This window comes from Felis catus, chromosome C2 (genome assembly GCF_018350175.1).
Source record: "Felis catus isolate Fca126 chromosome C2, F.catus_Fca126_mat1.0, whole genome shotgun sequence".
NCBI lineage: Eukaryota > Metazoa > Chordata > Mammalia > Carnivora > Felidae > Felis > Felis catus.
This window is the reverse complement of record NC_058376.1, coordinates 83,625,518-83,650,997: the sequence shown is the minus strand read 5'-3', so window position 1 is coordinate 83,650,997 and position 25,480 is coordinate 83,625,518. Positions and strand designations below refer to the sequence as shown.

The window sequence follows — 25,480 nt, the reverse complement described above, 5'->3', positions numbered from 1 at the left end:
ATTCTAATAGGTATTTGTGATACGTCGTAGTAGTTTAAATTTGCAACTACCTAATGACATATGATGGTGAGCAATTTTTTGTACACTTATCTGTATATCTTCTTTGGTGAGGTGTCTGCCCACTTTTTAACTAGGGTGTTTGTTTTCTTATTGTTAAGTTTTTAAGAGTTCTTTGTGGGGAGCCTGAGTGGCTCAGTTGGTTACGCATTCGACTTCAGCTCAGGTCATGATCTCGCGGTTTGTGAGTTTGAGCCCCACGTCGGGCTCTGTGCTAACAGCTCAGAGCCTGGAGCCTGCTTCAGATTCTGTATCCCCCTCTCTCTCTACCCCTCCCCCACTCACACTATATCTCTGTCTCAAAAATAAATAAACACTAAAAAAAAAAAAAAGTTCTTTGTATACTTTGAATACAAGTCCTTGATCAGATATGTGTTTTGCAGATATTTTCTCCCAGTCTGTGGCTTGTCTTTTCATTTTCTTGACAATGTCTTTTGCAGAGCCGAAGTTTTTAATTTTAATGAAGAACAATTTATCAATTTTTTTCTTTCATGGATCATGCTTTTGCTGTTGTATCTAAAAGTCATTACTAGGGGTGCCTCAGTGGCACAGTCAGTTAGGCATCCAGCTCTTGATTTTGGCTTAAGTCATGATCCCAGGGTTGTGGAATCGAGCCCCGTGTCATGGGATCAAGCTCTATGCTGAACATAGAACTTGCTTGGGATTCTCTCTCTGTCTCTTTCTCTGTCCCTCTCTCTCTCTCTCCCTCTGTCCTCCCCCATTCTCTCTCTCTCTCTCTCTCTCTCTAAAGTAAAAAATAATAAATAAACAAATAAATAAATAAGTATCATTACCAAACCCAAGGTCACCTCGATTTTCTCTTTTTTAAAAAATCTTTTTTATTTTTTTTAATTTTTAATTTTTGTTTTATTTATTTAGTTTTGCTTTGATAGCTTATTTTTGAGAAAGAGAGAGCACAAGCAGGGGAGGGGCAGCGAGAGAGAGGAGACACAGAATCCAAAGCAGGCTCCAGGCTCTGAGCTGTCAGCGCAGAGCCCCACAAGGGGCTCAAACTCACAAACTGTGAGATCATGACCTGAGCCAAAGTTGGACACTTAATTGACTGAGCCATTCAGGTGCCCCTAGATTTTCTCTCATGTTTTCTTCTAAAAGCTCCATAGTTTTGTGTTTTACATTTAGGTCTATATCCACTTTTAGATAATTTTTGTTAAAAATGTAAGGTTAGTGTCTAGATTCATTATTTTGCAGATGGATGCCCAGTTTTTCCATCACCACTTGTTGAAAAGACTGTCTTTCTTCTATTGAATTTCCAATGCTCTTTTGTCAAAGATCAGTTGACTAAAGTTGGGTGGGACTATAACAGGGCACTTTATTCTGTTCAATTGATCTATTAGTCTATTATTTCACCAACACCATGCTGTCTTGATTACTGGATAAGAATGTCTATGGTCGCTGTGTATGTGTATGCATCAGATATATGTGTGGTTTATTAGATTTTGTTATCAGTGTTATACTCATTTCATAAATAGAATTTGGAATTGTCTCTATTTCTGTGCTCAGGATAGAATCAATAGCAACCAACTTATCTGTTCCTTAAAGTTTCTCAGCAGAATTCTCCTGTGAAATAATGTAGTCCTGATGCTTTTGTGGATGGAGGTGTGGGAAAATACAGTTCTCTGACAACATCTATTTATTCTATGGTAACCAGTTTACTTAGCTTCTATCTTTTCTGGGATATTTTGATAAATTATATTTCTTGTAATTTCATCTGTATTATCCAGATTTTCAAATTTATTACACAGAGGTGAGTAACATGATCCCATACAATTCTATGAATTTTTTGTGTAAGTTATTTCACCTTGTTTTTATTTTGATTGTACTTCCTCAGGCTAGCCAAGTGTCTATTCTTATTTTTTTTCAGATCTTATATTTATTAGTACTCCCATTTCTGTTTTCTAAATTATGAATTGCTTCTTTAACTCTTCCACACAACAACCTGCACATGGGTATTTATAGCAGTTATATTCACAATTGCCAAATTGGAAGCAACCAAGATGCCCTTCAGTAGGTGAATGGATAAGTAAACTGTGGCACATCAAGACGATGGAATATCATTCAGCACTAGAAAGACATGAGCTACCAAGCCATGGAAAGAAATGGAGGAAACTTAAATGCATATTGCTAAGTGAAAGACATAATCTGAAAGAAGTGATTACCTCGTGAAAGCTGTAAACTTCTTACTGTACATTTCCAACTATATGACATTCTGGAAAAGGCAAAACTATAAAGACAATTTAAAAGATCAGTGATTGCCAGGGGTTATTGGGGAGAGAGGAATGAATATGCAGAGCACAGAGGATTTTTACGGCAGTAAAACTACTCTTGGATATATATGGTTAAAAATTCATCTGAACTCGTAAAAGTACAACACCAAAAATGAACTAAATTGTAAACTATGGACTTTCAGTGATTATGATATGTCAGTGTAGATTCATCAGTTGTAAAAATGTACCACTCTGGTGGGTGATGGTGATAATAGGTGGGGGGGCTATGCATGTGGGGGGCAATGTGTTACACAGGAAATCTCAGTATCTTCTGGTCAATTTTGCTATGAACCTATAACTTCTGTTAAAAACTCTATAGACTTGCAACCACAAGATGAGTAAGTTCTGGAGATCTAATGCACAGCATAGTGAACTATTGTTAACAACACTGTGCTTTATACTTCAAAGTTGCTAAGAGACTAGATCTTAAATGTTCTCACTATGCACAAAAAAATAATTATGTGACTTGATAGAGGTGTTAGCTAATGCTGTGGTGGTAATCATATTGCAATGTATAGATGTGTCAAATCAACACACTGTACAGCTTAAACTTACACAATGTGATGTGTCACTTATTTCACAATATTTTCAAATACCATTATAGAAAAAAATAGTCTATTTAAAAAGTCTGTGATTTCAGTTTTGAGGCGATTAAGAGGGCTTTTGTAAGTATATGTTTTTCACATTCTTGAAAACATAAAATTGTGTATTCTTAGCCCATATCCCTTTATATTCTAAACCAGCTCCCTTCCCTTCTTCCCCTCAGGCTCTAAAGCTTAAAGGTCGTGGGGTGTTCCTTGTCCTAGAGCCTACGAGAGAGAAAGAATCCCCCGGACCACAGGAGGACCCACCTAGCCGACACCCAGGGTCCTACGAAGGCTGACAACAGGGCCGACACCTCCCTACGAGGCAGACCACCTACAGGGCAAAGAAACCGATTGGCCAATCGCCACCATGGAGCGCAGCTCTGTTCTGTGATTGGCTTTAGCGGTGACGCCCCCTCCTGAATTGCTTGCTTGGATTGGTCCATTTCTTGGCTCTGACCTGGACGGTGGCCAGAGGAGGACAAGAGACTTCCAGAAAGAATGGAGGGATGATTTGCGTGACATATGAAACGCAGTCGCACATCAACAAGCAGCCGGGCTTCGGGGACGTGGCCATGGCCTCTGTGGTGCTGGTGCTGCTGATGGCGACTGAGAGGAACCGGAGGGGAGCGCCCCCCGAGCCCGCGGCTGCCGCCGAGGTAAAGGTTGCTTTCCCGCGCAGGGGCGGGGGATGTTTGGCCTGCCTGAGCAGTGGGAGGTGAGGAGGGGGAGGAGGATTGGAGGGACCCGGGAATCTGCTTTCAGTCCCACCCCCCACCCCTCGCCCCCGAAAGGGCATCCTCTTACACCTAGCCCTTTCCTCTCCTCCCCCCCCCCCCCCCCCCCCCGCTGCGTTCACCCTTCAGCCCACTGACTGCCTCAGTTTCTCCATTTGGGGGGTGGAGGACCGTGGAGCTAGGCTTGCCGTTCTCCATGCTCCCCTCGCCATGGAGTTGCCAGATTTAGCAATAAAAACACGAGACACTGGATAAATTTAAATTTCAGTCAACAAATAATTTTTGCCTATAAATATATCCCCAATATAAAGTGAAATTTTGAACTGAGCATGTTGTTTTTTATCTGGCAAGCCTAGACTAGACTAATACTTGTACACCTCCTAACCATTTACAGCGTGCTCTCACAGCAGTCCCCGTGTGGGGAGTGTTGTTGTAATCCAAGTTCTGAAGAAGCCTGAAGAAGACTTGCCCAAGGTTATGCAACTAGTGGGTAATGAGGCCAGAACACCTTAAAAACCCATTTTAGTTCTGCTGCCCTTCATCAGGAGAAGACTCCTGGGGAGTTCGTTCTTATTGTTGGAATTAATCCAGTTAACAAAAGCACACTTATCCTTCAGAGGGCTGGAGAATAAGTTTATATTCAAGTTCTCCTCTACAGCATTTATATTTTAGGGAAGAAGTAACTGTATTAAGCTGTCAAGGAATATTGATTTGCTCTGTGATGATTAAAGTATACTTTATAATGACTACACAATGGCATATCATTTGGCTTTGATGTCAGTGGACAAAGTTATACTCATATGTATTGCAAAAAATCCATACATTGGCATAAAAGTAGGGATTAAGTCCATTTGGCATGTAGAGGCTAAGAGCTCGAATTCTGGAATGAAACACACCTGGGTTTAAAGCATAGTTCTGTCACTTTGATGGCAGTAGGCAAGTTATATATTCTCTCTGGGCCTCAGTTTCCTCTTCTTTAAAATAAAGATGATAATAATTGTACCCACTTCATAGGATTGTCAAGTGCCTGGGACATCAAAAGTAATTTTAGCTATTAGCTATTAGCTATTAGAGTGAATCTTTGGCATAACATTCTATATTTTTAACTTTTAAATTTTTATTTCAATTTTTAAAAGGCCAAACAATTAAGAATGTTATGGATATCTGAGTTTCAGTGAAAAGAAATGTACTGTTCAATAATAGATAAAGCAAGTATTTTAGATTGTAATACACCAATTTTACCAAATCAAATATCTATAAGCTAGGCTAATAAAAATATTTATGTATCAGTTTTATTCATTGTTCCCCATGCATAATTTTATATTATTTTTATTTTCATTGTGTTTTAAACAGAAGAAACATTACCAACCACTATGGGAGAGAAAATAACTACAGGGTAATGGGTAAACCTAGAAAATGAGTTTACATTCAGTGGTTATTTATGGTAAGGTAGACTTAGTATGTTTTAAAAGCCAAAGGTCAAGCCTTACAAGAGTTTTTTATTTCTTTGTATATTGTTTTATTTCCTTAGTGTTTACAGTGTTAAAATAGTTTAATTGCAGACTATTCTCTAATATTCCTTTGGGAATTTTTCCTAGTTTTCCTTCAAAAAGCTACAAAACCTTTCCACCACCTAAAGAGAAATGTAGAACATAGATTGAAGTTCTCATCTTAGCAACTACTGTTTATTACCCAAGTGATTGTAAACAAGTCACTTATCATATCTGATCCTTGATTATTTGTAAAATCATAACAAAAACCTGAGTCTCCACCCCCAAGGTTTATAAATGCTGTCAATTATTACCAGCTATTTATTCACCCGAGAAAACTGCAATTGTGGATGGATCCAACTATTTGTCTTCTTTGTGCCTGCATCAAGCTTCCTAGAAGAGCTGGAGAAACTTGTGCACTGAGAAGACTTGATAGTAAAAGAAATTCATGGGAGTCAACGTTGCCTAGTCGTTTTGCACTGCACAGCAGGCCCATAGCGTTTCTCTAGCCATCTCATTCTTTCATTTTCTACAACTGCTGTATCAGATTCTCTTCATTCTTTTTAAACCTCTGACATCCCTCACAAGCCATTCTCAGCAAATGATGTCAATGTTAATGAGGAAATAGAATCCCTGTGTTCTGAGCTTCCTGCCAGCAAACATTAATGTTTCTGCCCCGCTGCCTGTGTCATCATTGTCATATCATAATTCACTTTGGAGTCCTGTAGTCCCATGGTAATGTAATAGAGCACAGACTCTAAAGCATTTTTCCTGAAAATGATATTCTCCCGTTCATTAGGGACTGTGATGTGCTTCTTCCTAGATTGTGGCCTGTACATCACACTGGCTTCTTACTCCACCTGTGAGGCCATCCAGAGTTTGAAGCCAGAAATCACACACACATCATTTAGCAACAGAGTGATCAATTTCCCCTCTGTGGGCTTCAGCTGGAGAAGCTTTCTGCCAGGAAGCTCTGGGTCTTATCCTCAAGGAGAAAGCTGGGATCAGTGCTTTCAGAGTTCAGACATGACACAAGGTGCAGAATGCTTTTCTGTTTCCTCTGATTGTCAAGGATTTTTATTGAAGCCTCACTTAAACCTGCTTTTCTTTCTTTGACACCATTTTCTGCAGTTATGTTTTATTACCAACTAGAGCTTTGCATTCATAAAGGCTAAATTTATTCCACTAACGTTGTAGAAATGGGTCTCTTTCATCCACACACTAGGTCTTCCTGCATCCCATGCTGATTCCTTCCAATTTATTTTGCTCGCTCCTCCTCATGGTCCTCTTGGCTGTGCCCTCCATATCTGCAGCCACTTCCTTGGACACTGGGACTGGAGATACAGCTGTGCCACGGGGACCCTAGCTGGCTGGCTTGTGGTTTCTCCTTCTAAATCATACTCTGGAGATTCAGATGCCCTCAAGTTCCCATGATTTATTGATGAGTTATTTCCTCTTGGCTTTACCATCCTATGGTTGAATGTTTGTTTACCTACAGACTTATTAGTTGCCACTCATTAGTTGCCACCAAAGGATAAGGAATAGGATTACAATCTACGGACTTTTCATGCAAAGGTGGAAATTTGGATTTGCATATGAAATTTCCTCAGAAAGCATCTAATTCGGGTTTAAAACACTATGCAGAACAAAGAAAACAAATGAGCTGCCAGTTTAAGACTTCTGTGGTTTCTCTTCTGTAAATTATGTTAATAGGCTTGATACTCTTATTTTGAATTTTACACTTTTAATTTGAAATTATTTTAGACTTCTAGAAAAGTTACAAAAGTGGACAAAGAATTCCAGTATTCTTTACCTGTATTTCTCAAATGTTACTATTTATAACACATTTGTTTTATTCTCTGTATATATACACAATTGCACATATACTCACATAATGTTTTTCTGAAGCATTTGGCAGTAAGTCACTGACATTATGCCTGTTTACCCCTTAATATTTCAGTGTGTGTTATCTAGAAATAAGGGCATTCTCTTACATCATAACACAATTATCAAAATAAAAAAATAACATTGATTCAATATTATTTAATCTGTAGACCTAATTCAAATTTCACCAGTTGTTCAACTAATGAACATCTTACCAAAAAAAAAAAAAAAAAAAAAGGCTTCTTTACTGGTCCAAAATATAATATAGGATCACATGTTGGATTTAGTAGTTATGTCTCTTAGAGATCTCTGCGTACTAAAAATATGTGAGTAGAGGATGGTGTCAATCATTGAGAATGGAGGACAGTTTTTTAATAGAATATTCCCCCATTGTTTGTTTGTTTTCTGACACTTCTCCCCAAATAGATTCAGGCTATCCATTTGGGGAAGAGAAAGCACAGAAGTGATGTTGTGTTCATCTCAGTGCATTCGGAGGTGGGCAAGCTTTACTCTCAAGCAGGTGTTGCCCTGGAGGTGGCTCCATCCCACAGAAGAACTGTGAGATCAGTGTAGTCAGTCCTCAGGGGTGTCTTACCAAAGAGGCCAGCACTAGTTTATTTACATCTGCACCATCAGTCATTGGTTAATGGCTGTCCCCCAGGGGAACATAAATTTTCAGATACTTCAGGTTTTACAAAAGTGAAGAATAGCTTAAGATTTGGTGTAAAGTGGTCCATTCAGAACCTTTTTTTTTTCTATTATTGTCCACATGCAAGCATATAGTTTTTGTCTCAAAAATTTTTTAAAAGTTTATTCATCTTTGAGAGATAGAGAGCATGCGCTGGGAAGGGGCAGAGAGAGGGAAATGCAGAATCTGAAGCAGGCTCCAGGCTCTGAGCTGTCAGCACAGAGCCTGGTGTGGGGCTTGAACTCACAAACTGCAAGACCATGACCTGAGCCAAAGTCAGACACTCAACCGACTGCGCCACCCAGGCATCCCAGAGTTCTTGTTTCAAATTAAACAGAAACTAGGTTTGCAGAGATGGTTTGCAGGGCTATATCTCCCCAGCCTGAGAAACTAAAGCTGTCTTTGTTTCAGGGTAGACAGAATCCATGCCCTTTGTGTTATTGTTGTTAAGTCTAAATGCAATTTTGCAACATGAAAACTGCAATGATCAGTAATTAGTTGGGAATCTTTGTAGTTTGTAATAAATCTGTTGCACGCTATCTGTTTTTCAAAGCTCACTGCAGGCACCTGGGTGGCTCATTTGGTTAAGTGTCGGACTCTTGATTCTGGCTCAGGTCTTGATCTCATGGTTCATGAGATCCAGCCCACATCCAGCTGTGAGCTGACAGCATAGAGCCTGCTTGGGATTCTCTCTCTCTCTCTCTCTCTCTCTCTCTCTCTCTCTATGTCCCTCGCCCCCACCTTTCTCTCAAAATAAATACACGTTTAAAAAAAATTCACTGTTACTAGCTATGAAATAAAGCTTTTCTTAACCAAGCTGTAGGCTTTATTAAGATCAAGGCTATATGGCATAACTTCCCATTGGAAAGGTTTATTTTTAAAGTAACTGATAATCAGTGACTACAGAACACAACAATTTGTCTTGGAGCTATAAAGAACTTGTTTCACTACTTACATATCCTGCACATAGAAGAATAATGTACGAAATGTTTGTTTGGATTCTTTAATTATCTAACTGGTTTCTCTAGGAAGCTGAGGATCTCAAGTTTGTAAAGGCACAGAAATCTAATCAAAAATGAGATGCTGTGGGGCCCCTGGGTGGCTCAGCCGGTTGAGCATCAGTCTTCCGCTCAGGGCATGATCTCACAGTTCATGAGTTCAAGCCCCACATTGGGCTGGCTGCTGTCAGCTTGACAGCTCAGAGCCCACTTTGGATCCTCTGCCCCCCTCTCTTTCTGCCCCTCCCCACTTCCACTCTCTCTCAAAAAATAAATAAAACATTTTTAAAAAATAAAAATAAAAATGAGATGCTGAAAGGGATTTTATCATGAAGCAGTTTGATTATTCTGCATTGTAAGCTTAGAAGTGATTCTGTGTTGTGCTGCATAAAAGCTGTTTGCAGACCAGAATCTTAAGATTCTAAATATGAGCAGTTCAGCAGTTAGCCATGTGCTTCAGAAATGGTTTGGTGGAGCCTGTATTTCTACAACATAATAATTTAAGCTTTAACTTTTAGATCCAAATGGTAATTCTGGCATTTGAGTACTGTAAGGAGACAATTTGTCATGCCTGCATTGTGGAAATGGTGTTCCAAGTGAAAGGCACAGCATACAGTTGAAGCAGCACATACCGGTGTTTCAGGGAGAGCGTCTGATATGTTAAATAGAAGCTATCTTTGTAAGTATCACCATATTTTACTTAGGGCATGTTTAAACTGGTGATATTGAGGTACAGGAGGGAAAATAATTTGCCTCATTGTTTAAGCCAAATGCATGAATTCCTAGACATGATACTAGGACTTTCCTTTGATAAACTTTATATTTTAGATCCATTTTAGGTTTACAGAAAAATTGAGAAGATAGTTCAGAAAGTTCCTATATACTTTGTAAGGAGTTTCCCATATCTTACATTAGTGTGGTATTTGTTAAAATTAATGAACCAACCTTGATACATTATTGTGAACTGAAGTCCAGAATTTACTCTGATTTCTTTAGTTTTTACCTAATGTCCTTTTTTTTTTTTTGGTTCCAGTATCCCACCCATTTAATTTATATTTAATTGTCATGTCTCCTTAAGCTCCTCTTGGCTCTGACAGTTTCTAAAATTTTCCCTGTTTTTGATGACCTTAACAGTTTTTAGGAGTCAGATATCAGTCAGCTATTTAGTAGGATGTCCTTATATTGGAATTTGATGCCTTTCTCAAGATTAGACTGGGGTTATGGGTTTTGGGGGAGGAAGACCACAGAAGTAAAGTGCCATTTTCATCTCATTAAATTAAGGATTATTACTGTTGAGTTGACCTTGGTCCCCTGGCTGAGGTGGTGTTTGTTAGGTTTCTCCAATAAAGTTACTCCTCATTGGTTTCTCCAATAAAGTTACACTCCCCTTCCGTAATGTAGTCTTTGGAAGGAAGTCCCCATGCACAACCCACATTTAAGTAAGATTTATTTTTTTAACTTTCCAAAATGGGTCAAGATGCTTGTTTTGGATGAAGCAGATAAAAATGTGGAGTCAAGGGATTAAAGGTCAAATCCATGAGATTTACCAGAAATTAAATATAAGCATTAAGGTGGGCACGTGATTTGTCTATAGCTAGCAGGTTGGGTTAATTGTTACAGTATAGCTGTGAAGTGCTATATTGTCCTTTCCCCCTGCTGAAAGCAATTGTTTCCTACAATCTCTGTCTAGCTCAATTCTATAGTAAGACAGGGACGCTTGGTCTCAAACATTTCTCTATGTATTATTACGAAAACTGTTATATCTGCTTAATTGATGTGTCAACATAATTAGTTATCTCTGTCTTTTCTTTTAAGGTTGGGTTGTTTTCTGCCTTAATGTCAATCGATATGTTGGAAGTTATCAAAAAGTTCATGAGAAATCCATTTCAACTTCTAATGAAGAAGGAAGAATTGATCCTTGAAAGGACCAGTATTTTATAATATTTTTGAAAGAGGGTAATGTTTTTGTAGTTGATATACATAAAAATTATGGCCAGAATTTTTTTTTTACCTTCTTACTTAAGCTCTGTACTAAAATTACAGAAAGTAGTAACCGTGTTTTAGTATTTATAAATAAAGCAGCAGAGTAAACAAAAGAAGAGAAACAACTATACCAGATAATAGAAAAACTGAGCTGAATCTCTTTCATAAGTCCAGGATACTTTGTTCTAAAATTTGGTACAATAATATCTGTATTTAAGTAGAATTAATAGAATGAATTTCTAACTTGCCCCTTGCAATGGCAGGGATGAGAGTAAGAAATCAAATGGCTTTTTCTTCTGACTGTATTAACATTTTCCTCTCTGCAATACCAGGGGGGGGGGGGGGGGGGGGGGGGGGGGGGAGGGGAGGGTTGGAATTACATGCTCCTTGTGGCATACAAGAGACCAACCAGTACACAGGCTGTACTTTTTCAGAACACAAGGCAGAGGGTAGACTGGCTTCTGAGAAAATGCATGCCAGGAAGTTCAGTCTCTGATGTGGTAAGAGTAGTTCTTCCCTAGTATTGCCAGTTAAGACACAGTTAATATCTAATTACTTTCTTAATAAACTGATGCAGGATGTAGTTACAATGTAGCTGTAAAGTGCTGCCTTGTCTTTACCCCTGCTCAAAATAAAACTGTTACCTTTCTAGCCCTGTCTGCCCTGGTGCTTAGCAGCCAGGGATGCGTGGTCTCAGACATGTCTACCAAGTTAAACACTGACTTGAGGAATGACTGTTGAGAATTCAGCCTTATTAATATTTTGCAAGTGGTGACAGTGAAAGAAAGAAAGAAAGAAAGAAAGAGAAAGAAAGAGAGAGAGAGAGAGAGAGAGAGAGAGAGAGAAAGAAAGAAAGAAAGAAAGAAAGAAAGAAAGAAAGAAAGAAAGAAAGAAAGAAAAAGAAAAAGAAAAAGAAAAAGAAAGAGGCATTATCAGGAAGGAATTCAGGTATGGGACAGACCACGTTTTGATTACTGCCAACTTACTGGTATTTCAATTCCTCATTTAATTACAGTCATCTGCCAAAAGTTGGTTTTGAGGGGAAGATTTTTAGCAGTCTTTGTCAGCTCAAGCTATGTGGGGAAATAAAGCCCACACTCCACAGTGAGCTGTATGATTTCTATGCGGTTCATTGCCGTTTTGTGGCCTGGAAGAGTGTGCAGCAGCTGCTGTTTGAATCAGAACTTGAACGTATACTACCGTGATCTCAGGCTCATGATTTTTATGTACAATGGTATCTATGGTTATAAACTATGCACCGCCCACCACTTGTGGAAACTGTATTCTCAACTGAATATTTGTCATCTTCATTGAGTATTTGCCTTTATTCTGGTGAAATAAATTTATGTGTTGTTGTTCAAGTGTGATTCTGTTAGCCAGACAACCTTTAAAATCAGGTATATGAATGAGGACAACAATCTTATCATCTAGTAACATGGTAAGATGTATTTAAATTCTACTTGGAGAGATTCATGGTTGATCAGAACATAGTAGAAAAACACATGTGAAATGTAGCCCAGACTTTGGATTTTGTACAATTGATATTCAAAGGAAAAATCAACAATGCTGTTAGATCCGGCTGCCTTAGCTTACACGTGAGTCCTTTTTTTTAGTCGTGTTATTCATATCTTGTGCTGTCTTGGGGATTCCTCTATAATTGGGATTTTGTTAGCATTTTCTGGTATCAATTTACATTGACACTGGCTTAGGTATAGTGGTTTTATTACTAAATAAATTATGTCTTGCTACTAATGTAAAAATAACTTTAAAAAGATATAGAGGCACCATGTCCATCCGCAAAGGGGGCAGGAAGAAGCCCCCGAAGCAGCCCAAGAAGTAGGCCGAGGAGATGGCCAACATAAGGTGTTCAAGCAGGAGCCAAAAGAGGAGCAGCTAAAAGGCCAAGACCAGGCCGCAGGGAAGGGCCCCCTGGTCACAGGCAGAATTAAGAAATCTGGCAAAAAGTAAACTGTTCCCTGTGCCTGAGGCAATGGTAATCCTTAATTCCATTCCTGTTTAAACATCTGGATTCCCTGTCATAACCCTGTTGCTGCCGATAGCTAGAATGGAGTGTCTTAGATCCTGTTGTACATTTAAGAATAAACTTTTGTTTTAAAAAATCAATCATTAAAATAAAAAAGAAAGACAAAATGTAGTAGTCAACAAGAATAGATGATGAGATGGTGCTCAGAGATGGCACTGGCCTAATTTAGGACATGGTTTCACGAGTGAAACAACATGTAGTTTGGACAAAGAGCGAGTCAGTATTTCCATATTCATTTTTTTTCTTGTTCCGGTTATTTGATATTTTAAATTGCTCCAGCCACGGCATTTTTGATTGGCTGTATTATCTGTTTTGGTATAGAGCCATGGTGGTACATATATCTCAGCCATCTGTGTTACGGTGTCTTAGGTGAACTGAGCAGAAAGCGGTGATAAGTATGGGTTATCATGACAGATCTTTGGAAGTTCCTTCCACACACACACACACTATAAAAAGTTTTTAAGTCCTAGACCAAGTCTGTCCAATAGAACTTTTGCAGCAAGGAAAATATTCTATATCTGTGCTGCCCAACACAGAAGTGACAGGCCACCACGTAGCTACTGAGGTGTGGTTCATGCAACCGGTTAACTATATTTTCTATTTTATTTAATTTTAATTCCAATATCCACATGTAGCTACTGGCTATTGTATTAGACTGCATAGTCCTAAACAATAGCTAACATTCCAGAGTTTATAGTTGCACTTTATAGTTCCAAAAGTGTGTCAAGACGAATTACGTAATTGTTCTTTTTGTTTAGTCTGTGGTGTTTACATCTGTCCCAGGCCAACAACTGCTCTTGGCTAGCCCTCTTGGGTATGGGCTTTAATCCCACTACCACAAACATCTGCTTTATAAATAATAATGCTTAAGATGCCTGATAGAATCTGATTTTGCAGCCAAAGGAATCCTTTCCACTAACTACAAAAGAAATCCTTTTTCTCTCTAGACATTGTAATTGGCATCTAGTTAGAATCACTCTATATATAATCTTGGGAAATAAACAGCCACTGATGGTTAACAAGTAGCTCATATTGTTAGTAGTTCATATTGTACTTGATAAGCAATATTCCGATTAATAATTTTTGTTTGTTCAGAATTGGCAGTGGAGGCTGATTTGGGAGGAAAACTGTGGCCATAAACATTGAAGAAGACAAGTGGATTCTTTGTGACATTCAGACCTTCTACAATAGCACAGTGGAGGAAATGCCAATGAATGTGACTGACCTTATTTAATTCCTGGGATGAGATAGTTTTGAATGGAGCACTCGCTGTTGTGGAATAGGTGATGATAACGTCCACTGTGCTTCTTTCTTTGGGAATATTTGAAGCTCGTCTCAATGCTCATAACGGATCAAAAATACAGATTTTGATGGTAACACTACTCTTACTCGTGAGCCCATATGATGGTCATTGGTTTTATCTGCTTCAGAATTAGAATATTGGAGTTGGATATGACAGATGGGGTTGTAACAATTATTCTTAGAAATGTATTTCCTAGTTCTGTAAAAATGGTTATATTGAGTGTGCTCCATCATTTAATACTATATTGTGGACTGGACAATATGTGCTGTATAAAAGCAGCCAATTGAGGTGCCTAGGTGGCCCACTTGGTTGGGCGTCCAACTTCGGCTCAGGTCATGATCTCACAGTTTGTGAGTTCAGGCCCCACATTGGGCTCTGTGCTGATGGCCATTTGTGTTACGAGTTACGTGTGCCATCAGCACAGAGCCTGGAGCCCACTTCGAGTTCTGTGTCTCTCCCTCTTTCTCTGCCTCTCCCCTGCCTATGCTCACACTGTGTCTCTCTCTCAAAAATAAATAAACTTTAAAAAAAGAAAAGAAAAGAAAAGAAAAGAAAAGCAGCCAATTATGGGGCGCCTGGCTGGCTCAGTCAGTGGAGCATGTGACTCTTGATCTTGAGATTGTAAATTTAAGCCCCAGGTTGGATGTAGAGACTACTTAGAAATAAAATCTCTTTTTAAAAAAAGCATCCAATTATATTAAACTAGTTTATCTGCTTTTATTGCGTTAGTCATTAGACTGAATAAAACAAACTCGAAAATGTTTTTTTTTAAATAAAGTATTTGATTTCATTTTGTATGGTATTGTGTTTTTACTTTGTAATGTTACGGCATCAGGCTGGAATGCTGGCGGGAAAACCAAGCGGCACTTGGAGACCTTGGTGGATTGGAGATTTATTTAACACTGACGGGCTCAGAGGAGACTGTTTTTCCAAAGATGAGCCCTGAATGTGAGTGGGAAGGGTAATTTATAGTTTTCAGCCTCCATATTTTGGGGGGGGGGGGGGTTGGTTTTCGGGCGCTCAGCAAACAAAGAAAGAAGAACCCGGAGGAGGGGTCTCTAAGCTAGAGACCAGAGTTTGTTTTAGTCCAATCAGCCATCTTTGGTGTACTTTATCCACTTCTCCAACAGTAAAACATTTTACTAGTCATAAGCATGAACTGGAGCCTTTTACTAATAAGCACCAGCAACAATCATATCCTAGGGTTAAATCCCAGAAAATTTGCCGTATTGTATATTGAATATTCAATAAATTATAATAACAAATATTTTTTCTTTAAAGTTGTTTGGTCCTTATTCCTTAAAGAATTATGCTTTTTGCCATAATTGCCTATTTTCCAAGATAAGATAAAACAGCACACTACAATAAATATTTTATTCTAGTTACAGAATTATAAACAAAGGATACACTCACTGTATCCTTGCTTTTCATTAAAAGTTTTAATAGTTCCTTGGGGCGCCTGGGTGGCTCAGTCGGTTAAGCGGCTGACTTCGGCTCAGGTCATGATCTCACGGTCCGTGAGTTCGAGCCCCGCGTCGGGCTCTGTGCTGACAGCTCAGAGCCCGGAGCCTGTTTCGGATTCTGTGTCTCCCTCTCTCTGACCCTCCCCCATTCATGCTCTGTCTCTCTCTGTCCCCAAAATAAATAAACGTTAAAAAGAATTAAAAAAAAAAAGTTTTAATAGTTCCAAGCTAGCTGCTGTTTGGCCATAGCACAAAGACTAGTCACTTGGTCAACTGCAGATGTTCAACAGCAACATCGGCTAAGCACCCTCTGCTTCTTTGACAAAAAAGAAGGATTAGAATGCAAGGTTTCTCCTTCTCATGTGGCAAAAATTTCCTGGTATATGCAAAGTAGCTATTTAACAGCAACGCTTTCTATGTTAATAAGCTAATTAATCAGTAAAGCTCTTTTTCCATAACGATAACATGGAGTCACAGGCCCTATTAGGGAAGGATTGAAACCGAGTATGATCCCGGTCTTTTCTTACAAATTACTTCTTGAGCAATCTTTACGTTGAACACAGCTCATAATTTATCAAAAGAACCACTGATAGGCAGTGAATATTCCACCAGTTGTTTTGACTGGTATCACACAGAAAAGAATATGGTGGTGAATTTCTAGGTGGAAACAGCCCCCATCCTTCCTCAGTCCTAGTATTGATACAAGTTTGCTGCTTTCACAAAACTGCTGCTGTGGCAAATAAGGCAAAGGCTAAAATCCTTGGAAGTTATCAGAGCAATTAAAAGTCATCACTGCCTTCAGTAAGTCAATGTGCAAAAGGAAATCCTAAATAATGAGATGGAAGGGATGATATTTACTCTGATGTTCATTCCCTGCCAAGACTAGAAGGCAGGTAGAAAGAACTGCATAAAGGTGAGATCAAAACAAACATAACTTGGGGCGCCTGGGTGGCGCAGTCGGTTAAGCGTCCGACTTCAGCCAGGTCACGATCTCGCGGTCTGTGAGTTCCAGCCCCTCGTCGGGCTCTGGGCTGATGGCTCGGAGCCTGGAGCCTGTTTCTGATTCTGTGTCTCCCTCTCTCTCTGCCCCTCCCCCGTTCAAGCTCTGTCTCTCTCTCTGTCCCAAAAATAAATAAACGTTGAAAAAAAAAAATTTAAAAAAAACAAACATAACTTGTATTTGGAAAAGGTATAACCACCAAACTTACTAGAAGGCCTTCATTTCCCTGTCTAATGTGGATTGTATTCAGGATCATGCTGGTCTGTTACCTCCATCCAAGGACACCTTTGATTACTTTCTTGAACTCATTAGAACAAGGCATTGCCCCTTCTTCCACATTTCTTCCATTCCAGGACCTCACTTCCACTCTTCCTCCTCTGCACAAGGCCCTCTGCTTCCTCTCCACACCCTTTTTGGCTTCCTATATATCCTTCCAAGCATCAGACCAACTGCTCCTTGATGTTTTCAATCTGACGACTCTGGCACTTCCACATGTTCAAAACCCAACTTTTCATTTTGCCCCAGGGCTACTTTTCCCATTACCTTGAACTTCCTCCTCTTATCTAGACTTTGGCAACAGTCGCCAAACTTGTTTCCCCGCCCTTGGTCTTGCTTTATCCGATCCACTTATCACTCAACCCCCAGGATGATCTCATAAAACATGTAAGTTATTCAGTGGATTTCCTTTTCCTCAGGATAAAGTCTAAAGTACAAGGCTTCCCTGCTTTTGGTGTTGCATCTAAAACATCATCACCAAACCTAGGGTCATCTAGATTTTCTTCTATGTTATCTTCTAGGAGTTTTATACTTTTGTATTTTACATTTAGGTCTGTGATTCATTTTGAGTTCATTCTACTGAAGGATTTAAGGTCTGTATGTAGATTCATTTATTTCCACGTGATGTCCGGTTATTCCAGCACATTTGTTGAAGACACTATCTTTTCTCCATTGTATTGTCTTTGCTCCTTTGCTAAAGATCAGATCAGTACAGTTGGCTATACTTATGTGGGTCTACTTCTAGGCTCTTGTAAGAGAAACTCTATTTTTCTCCTCTGCTCTCAAAACTCTACTCTTCGCAACACTTCTGACACTGCTGGTCATCAAATGTTGGGGCTTTTCCCACACAAACAGTTCTGCAAAACCAACTGGCTGTCCTAAAATTTAACTCAATTCTGACACCATCTAACCTAGAGATAAGTTTAGATGCCAAAGGTTAAGTGTTTGATGCCATGAGAATAACCCCTTAACCAAACATTTCAGATGCCAAATATAAGTCCTTGTTATTTATGCTTCTGACCAACTGGCTATAAACTGGAGGTTCCCATGACCCCCTTCTTGGGTTTGATTAATACACTAGAGTGGCTCACAGAACTCAAGAAAATTTACCAATTTAAAAGGATAGAGCTAGGGGTGCCTGGGTAGCTCAGTTAGGCATCTGACTTCAGCTCAGGTCATGATCTCATGGTTCGTGAATTCAAGCCCCACATAGGGCTCTATGCTGACAGCTCAGAGCCTGGAGCCTGCTTCAGATTGTTTCCCTCTCTCTCTGCTCTCTCCCCACTCATACTCTGTCTTCTGTCTCTTTCTCAAAAATAAATAAACATTTAAAAAATTAAAAAAAGAAAAAAGGATAGAGCTCAGAAATAGCCAGATGGAAGAGATGCATAGAGCAAGGTATGAGGGAAGGAACATTCTCCTATCACATCCACGTGTTCACCAACCCAGAAGCTCTTTGAATGCTGTCCTTTGGGATTTTTATGGAGGCTTTGTTATATAGGCATGATTGATTAAATCCGTGGTCATTGGTGACCCATTCAACCTCTGGTCAGAGGGTGGGGCTTAAAGTTCTAACCCTGTAACCACAGGGTTGGTTCCTCTGGCAACCAGCCTCCCTCTTTAGGGGCTTTCTAAAAGTCATCTCATTAATATAAACGCTGGTGTGGTTGAAAGGGACTTATTAAGAAAAACAAAAGACACTTTCTTCACCTTTATCCTTTGGAGTTATTTCGGGTACTGGGAATAAAACTAAATATCGTAATGAAAGATGTTCCTATAGTTATTATATAGGAAATTACAAGGGTTTTAGGAGCTATGTGCCAGGAACAGTGGAAGACAAATATATATTTCCTATTATAAATCACAATATCACAGCTCTCTATTCTGTTCCATTGATCTATTCATCTATTCTTTTACCAATACAACACTATCTTGATTACTGTAGATGTATTGTATGTATTAAAGTCAGGTGGTATCAGTCCTCCAACTCCGTCTCCTCCTTCAATATTGTGTTGGCCATTCTGGGTCTTTTGCCTCTCTATATAAACTTTCAAAACAGTTTTTTAAATATCCACAAAAATAATATGCTGGGGTTTTTATTGGGATTGCATTATATTTATAGGTCAAGTTGGGAAGAATTAACATCTTTTACAATATGGAGTCTTCTTATCCACGAACATGGAATATCTCTCTGTTTATATTTTTCTTTGATTTCTTTGATCAGAGTTCTGAAGTTTTCCTCATATAGATCTTGTACATAGTCTCTTAAATTTATACCTAAGTATTTCATTTTGGGGGTATTAATGTAAATGGTAGTGTGTTTTCAATTTCAAATTCCACTTATTCACTACTGGAATATATGAAAGAAATTGATTTTTGTGTATTAATCTTCCATTCCTGCAACCCTGCTATAATTGCTTATTGGTTTCAAGGCTTTTTTGTTGATTCTTTTGGATTTTCTACATATATGATTAAGTCATTTGTGAATAGAAAACGGTTTATATCTTCCTTCCCAATCTGTATACATTTCATTTTTTCTTTTCTTATTGGATTAGCTAGGAATTTCATTATGATTTTGAAAAGAAGTGGTGAGATTTTTTTTTAAGTGTTCTACAATCCTATGAATAGGTCTTAGTGTTTTAGTGAGACTGTGTCCCTCAGCTGTGAACTTCACATATGTTTCTCAGTTGTTCCCTCCACCCACAACTCCTACCCTTTGATGTGATAGTATAGCTAGAGTGAGCTGGAGTTGGGTACTTTCCTTCCCCCAGGTCAGTTAGTCTCTGAGTAGATATATTTTCCTGAGAGAAGCCTTGTTAAAAAGAACAGAATGCTCTGGCTTATTTCAAAAAGGTGACTTTTCTCCTCTTCTGCTGGAAACATAAGGAGATTTTCCCTCAGTGTTCACTGTGAGAACCTGGTCAAGATCCTAGAAGTAGGGGCACCTGGGTGGCTCAATCGATTAAGTGGCCAACTTCAGCTCAGGTCATGATCTCACCAGTTCAAGCCCTGCTTCAGACTCTCTGCTGCTAGCTTGGAGCCTGGAGCCTGCTTCAGATTCTGTGTCTCCCTCTCTCTCTGCCCCTCCCCCACTCATGCTGTGTTTCCCTCAAAGATAAATAAACATTAAAAATTTAAAAAAAAATCCTGGAAGTAAAATATACAAAAGTATGGAGCCATCAATGATTGGGTCCTTCTTCGGTTTAAAAGTAAAATTTTTTAATTAAGACTTTTTTTAAGAGCATTTTTAGATTCAAAGTAAAATTGAGGGGAAGGTGGAGATTTCCCATATACCCTTTACCTTCCCCATTATCACCATTCCCAACTAGAGTATTACAATTGATGAAACTATACGCCTTGAAGTTTTAACTCTCAGAGTTGTCCACACTGAGTTCCCACGAATTCATCGATTACAGTTGAAGTTTCCCTACCCTGGAACTGGTTCCCATGGTGAACTATGCTTGCGGGCTTCTGGTCAGGTAAGTTGTGATTCCCTGTATTCACATGGGGGTCTCTCCAATTTGAGGGCAGCTATTTGCCCTGTGACCTCACTTCTCCCATGGATAAGAAGAGTTGCTGATTTTTCAATTTGGTCAGCCTTTTACTTCTTGTTAGGATGGAGTGGCAACTTCCAGTTTCTTACATGCTGGGCCAGAAACCAGAAGAAAAGGTTTTCAGACTTGTAGGAATTAGGTCTTAGCTCTTCAATAGTATTCACTTTGTATCTACAGACTTGTTTTTGTAGACCAGCTGTTTGCCAATCAAGTCTTTTGTTTCTATTAATATATGACCAGCAACAGTGATAGCCGTCTTGTGGATACGTGTCTGAAGAGGCTATCTCCTTCTATTTCTATAAGGCAAAAATTGCATTAGTAGCACATTTTGAGAAAACTGAAAAATGATCAAAACTTGCATTAAATATCACAATAAGCCAATGACACCCCTTTTAATGGTGTTTGTATACATGGTGTGCAGGATATTTGGGAGGTAGCATCTTTTCATTTTCTCTACCAAGAAGTTTATAGACAGAATGGAATTTGCCGAAATTATATGTACAATATCTGCCAAATATGTTCATAAATAAGCAAAATCTAGTTTGTATTTGGACAAGATATCAACGTTCTTTTTATTTATGCAGCATTGTTAAAATATCCACATAAGTCAAGAAGACCATTTGAAACTCCATTGTTCAAATCCGAATAACTAGGAAGTAGGGGGAACATTTTTGTTGTTGTTGCTGTGAGTTGACATACTCTCTGATTTAGTATAAAAAGCATCTGTAGTAAGACCTGACAAAATTGGCTCCACATTGTAAGGGCCAAGATATCTGTTATCAAATTTCCCCTTTTGCTCACCCACAAAACATTTTAGTTGGCACCTCTGAATCAGGAATTGTAATTTTATGTAGTTTCATAAAGCAATCAAAGGTGTGATAGTGCATGTGTTCATGTATTCAATCCAAGCTAATATAGCAGCCACTATTTTCAAAATATAGTTTTTGGCAGATGGTAAAATTTTGGATTGATTTAGAGGGACTTGGCTATCTAATCCAAGTTGCGAGATTTAGCCTCCATATATGACTTCACATCCCCCTCCTCACCATACTTGTCTTAGTTCAGCAACTATAACAAAATACCACAGACTGGGTAGCTTATAAACAACAAACATTTATTGCTCACAGTTCTGGAACTTGGAAGTCTCAAACCAGGGTGCCAGAATGGTTGGGTGAAGGCCCTATTCCTAGTTGAAGACTTCTCATATATATCCTCACATGGTGGAAGAGGCAAAAAAAACTCTCTCAATTCTCTTCTATAAGGACACTAACCTCATTCATGAATACTCACCTTCATGACCTGATCACCTCCCAAAGGCCCAACATACCAGTCCCATCCTACTGGGCATTAAGATTTCATCAACACATGAATTTGGAATTTGGCTGGGGCTGGGGGGTGGAGGGAGCACAAACATTCAAGCTATAGCAATGTCCAATCCCAAATTCTTTTCTATCTTTGGGCAGAATGTACTCTTTTGATTATTAAGTTTCTAATTTTTAGTTTTTATTTTAATTCCACTTACTTAACATAGTGTTATATTAGTTTCAGGTGTACAATACAGTGATTTAACAATTCCTTGCATTACCCAGTGCTCATCACAACAAGTGCACTCCTTAATCCCCATCACCTATTTAACCCATCCCTCCACACATCTCCCTCCAGTAACCATCAGTTTGTATTCTATAATTAAGAGTCTGTTTCTGCTGTTATTATTAAGAGAATATGGTACTGACACAAAAAACAGACACATAGATCATTGGAACAGAATAGAGAACCCAGAAATGGACCCACAAATGTATGGCCAATGAATCTTTGACAAAGCAAGAAAGAATATCCAATGGAAAAAAGACAGTGTCTTCAGCAAATGGTATTGGGAAAACTGGATAGTGATAATGAAGAAGAATGAACTTGGGTGAGCCACTATGACAGGTGAGAGGTGATATCTCATTGTAGTTTTGACTTGCATTTCCCTGATAAGTGATGTTGAGCATCTTTTCATGTGTCTGCTGGCCATGTGTATGTCTTCTTTGGAAAAAATGTCTAATCACGTCTTTAGCCCATTTTCTAATTGGATTATTTGGTTTTGGGGTGTTGAATTTGATAAGTTCTTTATATATTTCGGATACTAACCCTGTATCAGATATGTCATATGCAAATATCTTCTCCCATTCCATAGGTTGCCTTTTAGTTTTGTTGATTATTTCCTTCACTGTGAAGAAGCTATTTATCCTTATGAGGTCCCAATAGTTCACGTTTGCTTTTGTTTCCCTGGCCTCCAGAGACGTGTCTAGTAAGAAGTTGCTGCGGCTGAGGTCAAAGAAGTTGTTGACTGTTTTCTCCTCTAGTATTTTGATGGTTTTCTGTCTTATATTTAACCTTTCATCCATTTTGAGTTTATTTTTGTGTATGGTGTAAGAAAGTGGTCCAGTTTCTTTCTTTTGCATGTTGTTGTCCAGTTTTCCCAACACCATTTGTTGAAGAGACTGTCCTTTCCCATTGGATAATCTTTTCTGCTTTGTCAAAGATTAATTGACCATATAGTTTTGGGTTTATTTCTGGGTTTTCTATCCTGTTCCATTGATGTATGTCTATTTTTGTGCCAGCACCATACTGTCTTGATGACTACAGCTTTGTAATATGACTTGAAGTCTGCAATTGTGATGCTTCCAGCTTTGCTTTGGTTTTTCAAAGTTGCTTTGGCTATTTGGGGTCTTTTGTGGTTCCATACAAATTTTAGCATTGTTTGTTCTAGCTCTACAAGAAATGCTGGTGGTATCTTGATAGGGATTGCATTAAATGTGTAGATTGCTTTGGGTAGTATAGATATTTTAACAAGATTTGTTCTTCCAACCCATGAGTATGGAATGTCTTTTCATTTGTTTGTGTCTTCTTCAATTTCTTTCACCAGAAAGAGAAATTAAGAAAACAATCTCATTTACAATTGCGCCAAAAGTAACAAGACACCTAGGAATAAACCTAACCAAAGAGGTGAAAGACCTATACTCTGAAAACTATAGAACACTGATGGTTATTAAATTTCTTAATCCAATTGTATGTGTCCTTCCATCTTTCTTTAAACTAATGAACACTTAGGACACACTGAGATTGCAGACTTCAGTTGCATCACTTAGAGTCATACATGAATGAATAATCGATTATTGTGAACTGCAAATCATGACGGCCAACATCAGCAACACCAACACTGGAAGACAGATAATCTATGCTGTATCCATTTGACACTAAAAGCAGTGTTGCTTTTGGGACACTTGGGGGCTGGCCATATGGATTTATACATTTTCCCCAACCTTCAGCGTACATTGTCTAAAGCTGGGATTTTTCATGTGCTGGGGCAGTGGTTTCCTAGAACACAGGACTTTCCATGCTAACTCAACAGTGCTACGTAAATAGGAACAGCCAGTTTTGTAAGCAGGAGTTAGGGGTCTCCAGTAAAAGAAAGTCAAGACACAGCTTTTCTGATACAAAAGAAGTCATTTCAGGCCCCCATCTATCCCCATCCCCTCACCCCCACCCCAACCCCCACCCCAAGTCCTCCACCCCCCATCTATACCCTACTTGTCCAAGCACACTTCCTACAGAACTTCCTAGGAGCTGTCAGAATTACACACACACACACACACACACACACACAATGCAAAAACCTCAGCAGTTAAGGACTTTGAGGGAACAAAGAAAGTGCAAAAACTAACAGTCTCTACCAGGCAAGAAAATAGTCTAACTGTATCAGAGACAATAATCAGTGGTTAAAACTTCCAGTGCTATTTCAAAAGTAAGCAAGGCCCTAAAGCCCCCTCCCAAGATAAGGAACCCAAGACCCCAGCTAATTTATACTAGCTCTTGGAGCTTGCCCTTAGCCACTTCCCCTCCTCTGACAGTTACCTCTGCCTCACTATAATGTTAAAGTCTCTGCCCTAGCGGGAGCCCAAGCTTCATTAACACACCATAACTTTCGTGTTTTCTAAGCTTGTGCAACCTTTACAGACAATGAGAAAGCTCCCCTTTCTGAATATTCATTCTAAACCCTAAATAAAAGGAAACTGCTCACCCCTGCTCAGGGAGTTATGGCTTTGGAAGTTATTCCTCTGATCTCTTTAATTGCTGCAAATAAAGTTTACTTGGTGTAACAACCCTCCTCTCCCGCCACCCCCCCACCCCCACCCCCCCAGTGTAGTGCCTACCTGTAATTCACCAAGAAGCAAACTCAAAAGAGTTCAGTTACAGTCACCCTCCTCAGTTCAGGGTAGTTAGGAAGTCTTCAAATCCAAATGCCCCATCCTCAGAAGCACCATTTACATAAACTATAACCAAACCCCACTGGTAGTACTGATCTGATGAGGGCAAGATTAGAAAAGATTAACTACTCTGTTGCAGTACCCAGCTTTGTAACCAAGCCAATGTGAGTTTGCTCCTTGTTGAGTCAAACTGCATCAGGTTGAGTTGTGACACACAAAAAAATTTTATCTGTAGCTAATAAGGAGGTCTAACTGCACAAGCAAGGGTGGATGGGTTCCTTTTATTCAGTGTTAGGATGAATATGTAGGTAGGGAAGTCTTATCACCATGTATAGGGGCAGGAATAAGGTCACACATGCACCTTAAGGAAACATGCCTATGTGCATATTCATTGTATGTTCATTGTGTGTTATGTAAATGAGGCTTGTGCTCCTCCTTGGGCAGAGATTTCAGCATTATAATGAAATAGAGGTAGTTGCTGGTCATTCTACAGGTCACTCCATGGTCCATCTGCACAGGTGCAAATCAGTGGTTAAAGCTCAAACTGGTCTAAGTGGCTTCTGCAGGCTGCAGGTTTTGTCACAGGAGTCACTATTGCTGGAGGGGCAATTTTGACTTCCATTTGCCCGTGTTCAGAGATTAGTTAGAAGGAAGAGCTTAAGGATAATTATGGGAGAAAGTTTGAGGGGCACAAGCAGGTGGGCAGTAAAGGTCAGGTCTTAGGGTCTAGCTGGTGACAGCTTCTCTTTTATAACAAAAGAACACGTGAACTTCCCCAAATTGAACATAGTCACAAGGCAAGCTTGCCCAACCAAAAGCAAAAGCACTTTCAGGGTCTAAATTCATTAATTACAACTAAACGATGTTGCCCCAACCCTGGCTTT

General features: G+C 39.2%; 1 protein-coding gene, 3 non-coding genes and 1 pseudogene across 4 annotated transcripts in view; 4 read left to right on the top strand and 1 right to left on the bottom strand.

Moving 5' to 3' along the window:
* The window catches only part of KLHL6 (kelch like family member 6), a 217,883-nt gene that overhangs the window by 42,785 nt on the left and 149,618 nt on the right, over positions 1-25,480 (bottom strand). The gene's annotated exons all lie outside the window — the stretch shown is intronic.
* LOC111556471 lies at positions 10,733-10,912 on the top strand. Its single transcript, XR_002735943.1, has one exon. It is a non-coding gene; the product is annotated as a small nucleolar RNA SNORA81 (small nucleolar RNA).
* On the top strand, positions 11,278-11,407 carry LOC111556440. Its single transcript, XR_002735912.1, has one exon. It is a non-coding gene; the product is annotated as a small nucleolar RNA SNORA63 (small nucleolar RNA).
* LOC111556449 lies at positions 11,726-11,860 on the top strand. Its single transcript, XR_002735921.1, has one exon. It is a non-coding gene; the product is annotated as a small nucleolar RNA SNORA4 (small nucleolar RNA).
* LOC109503547 lies at positions 12,309-14,843 on the top strand (annotated as a pseudogene).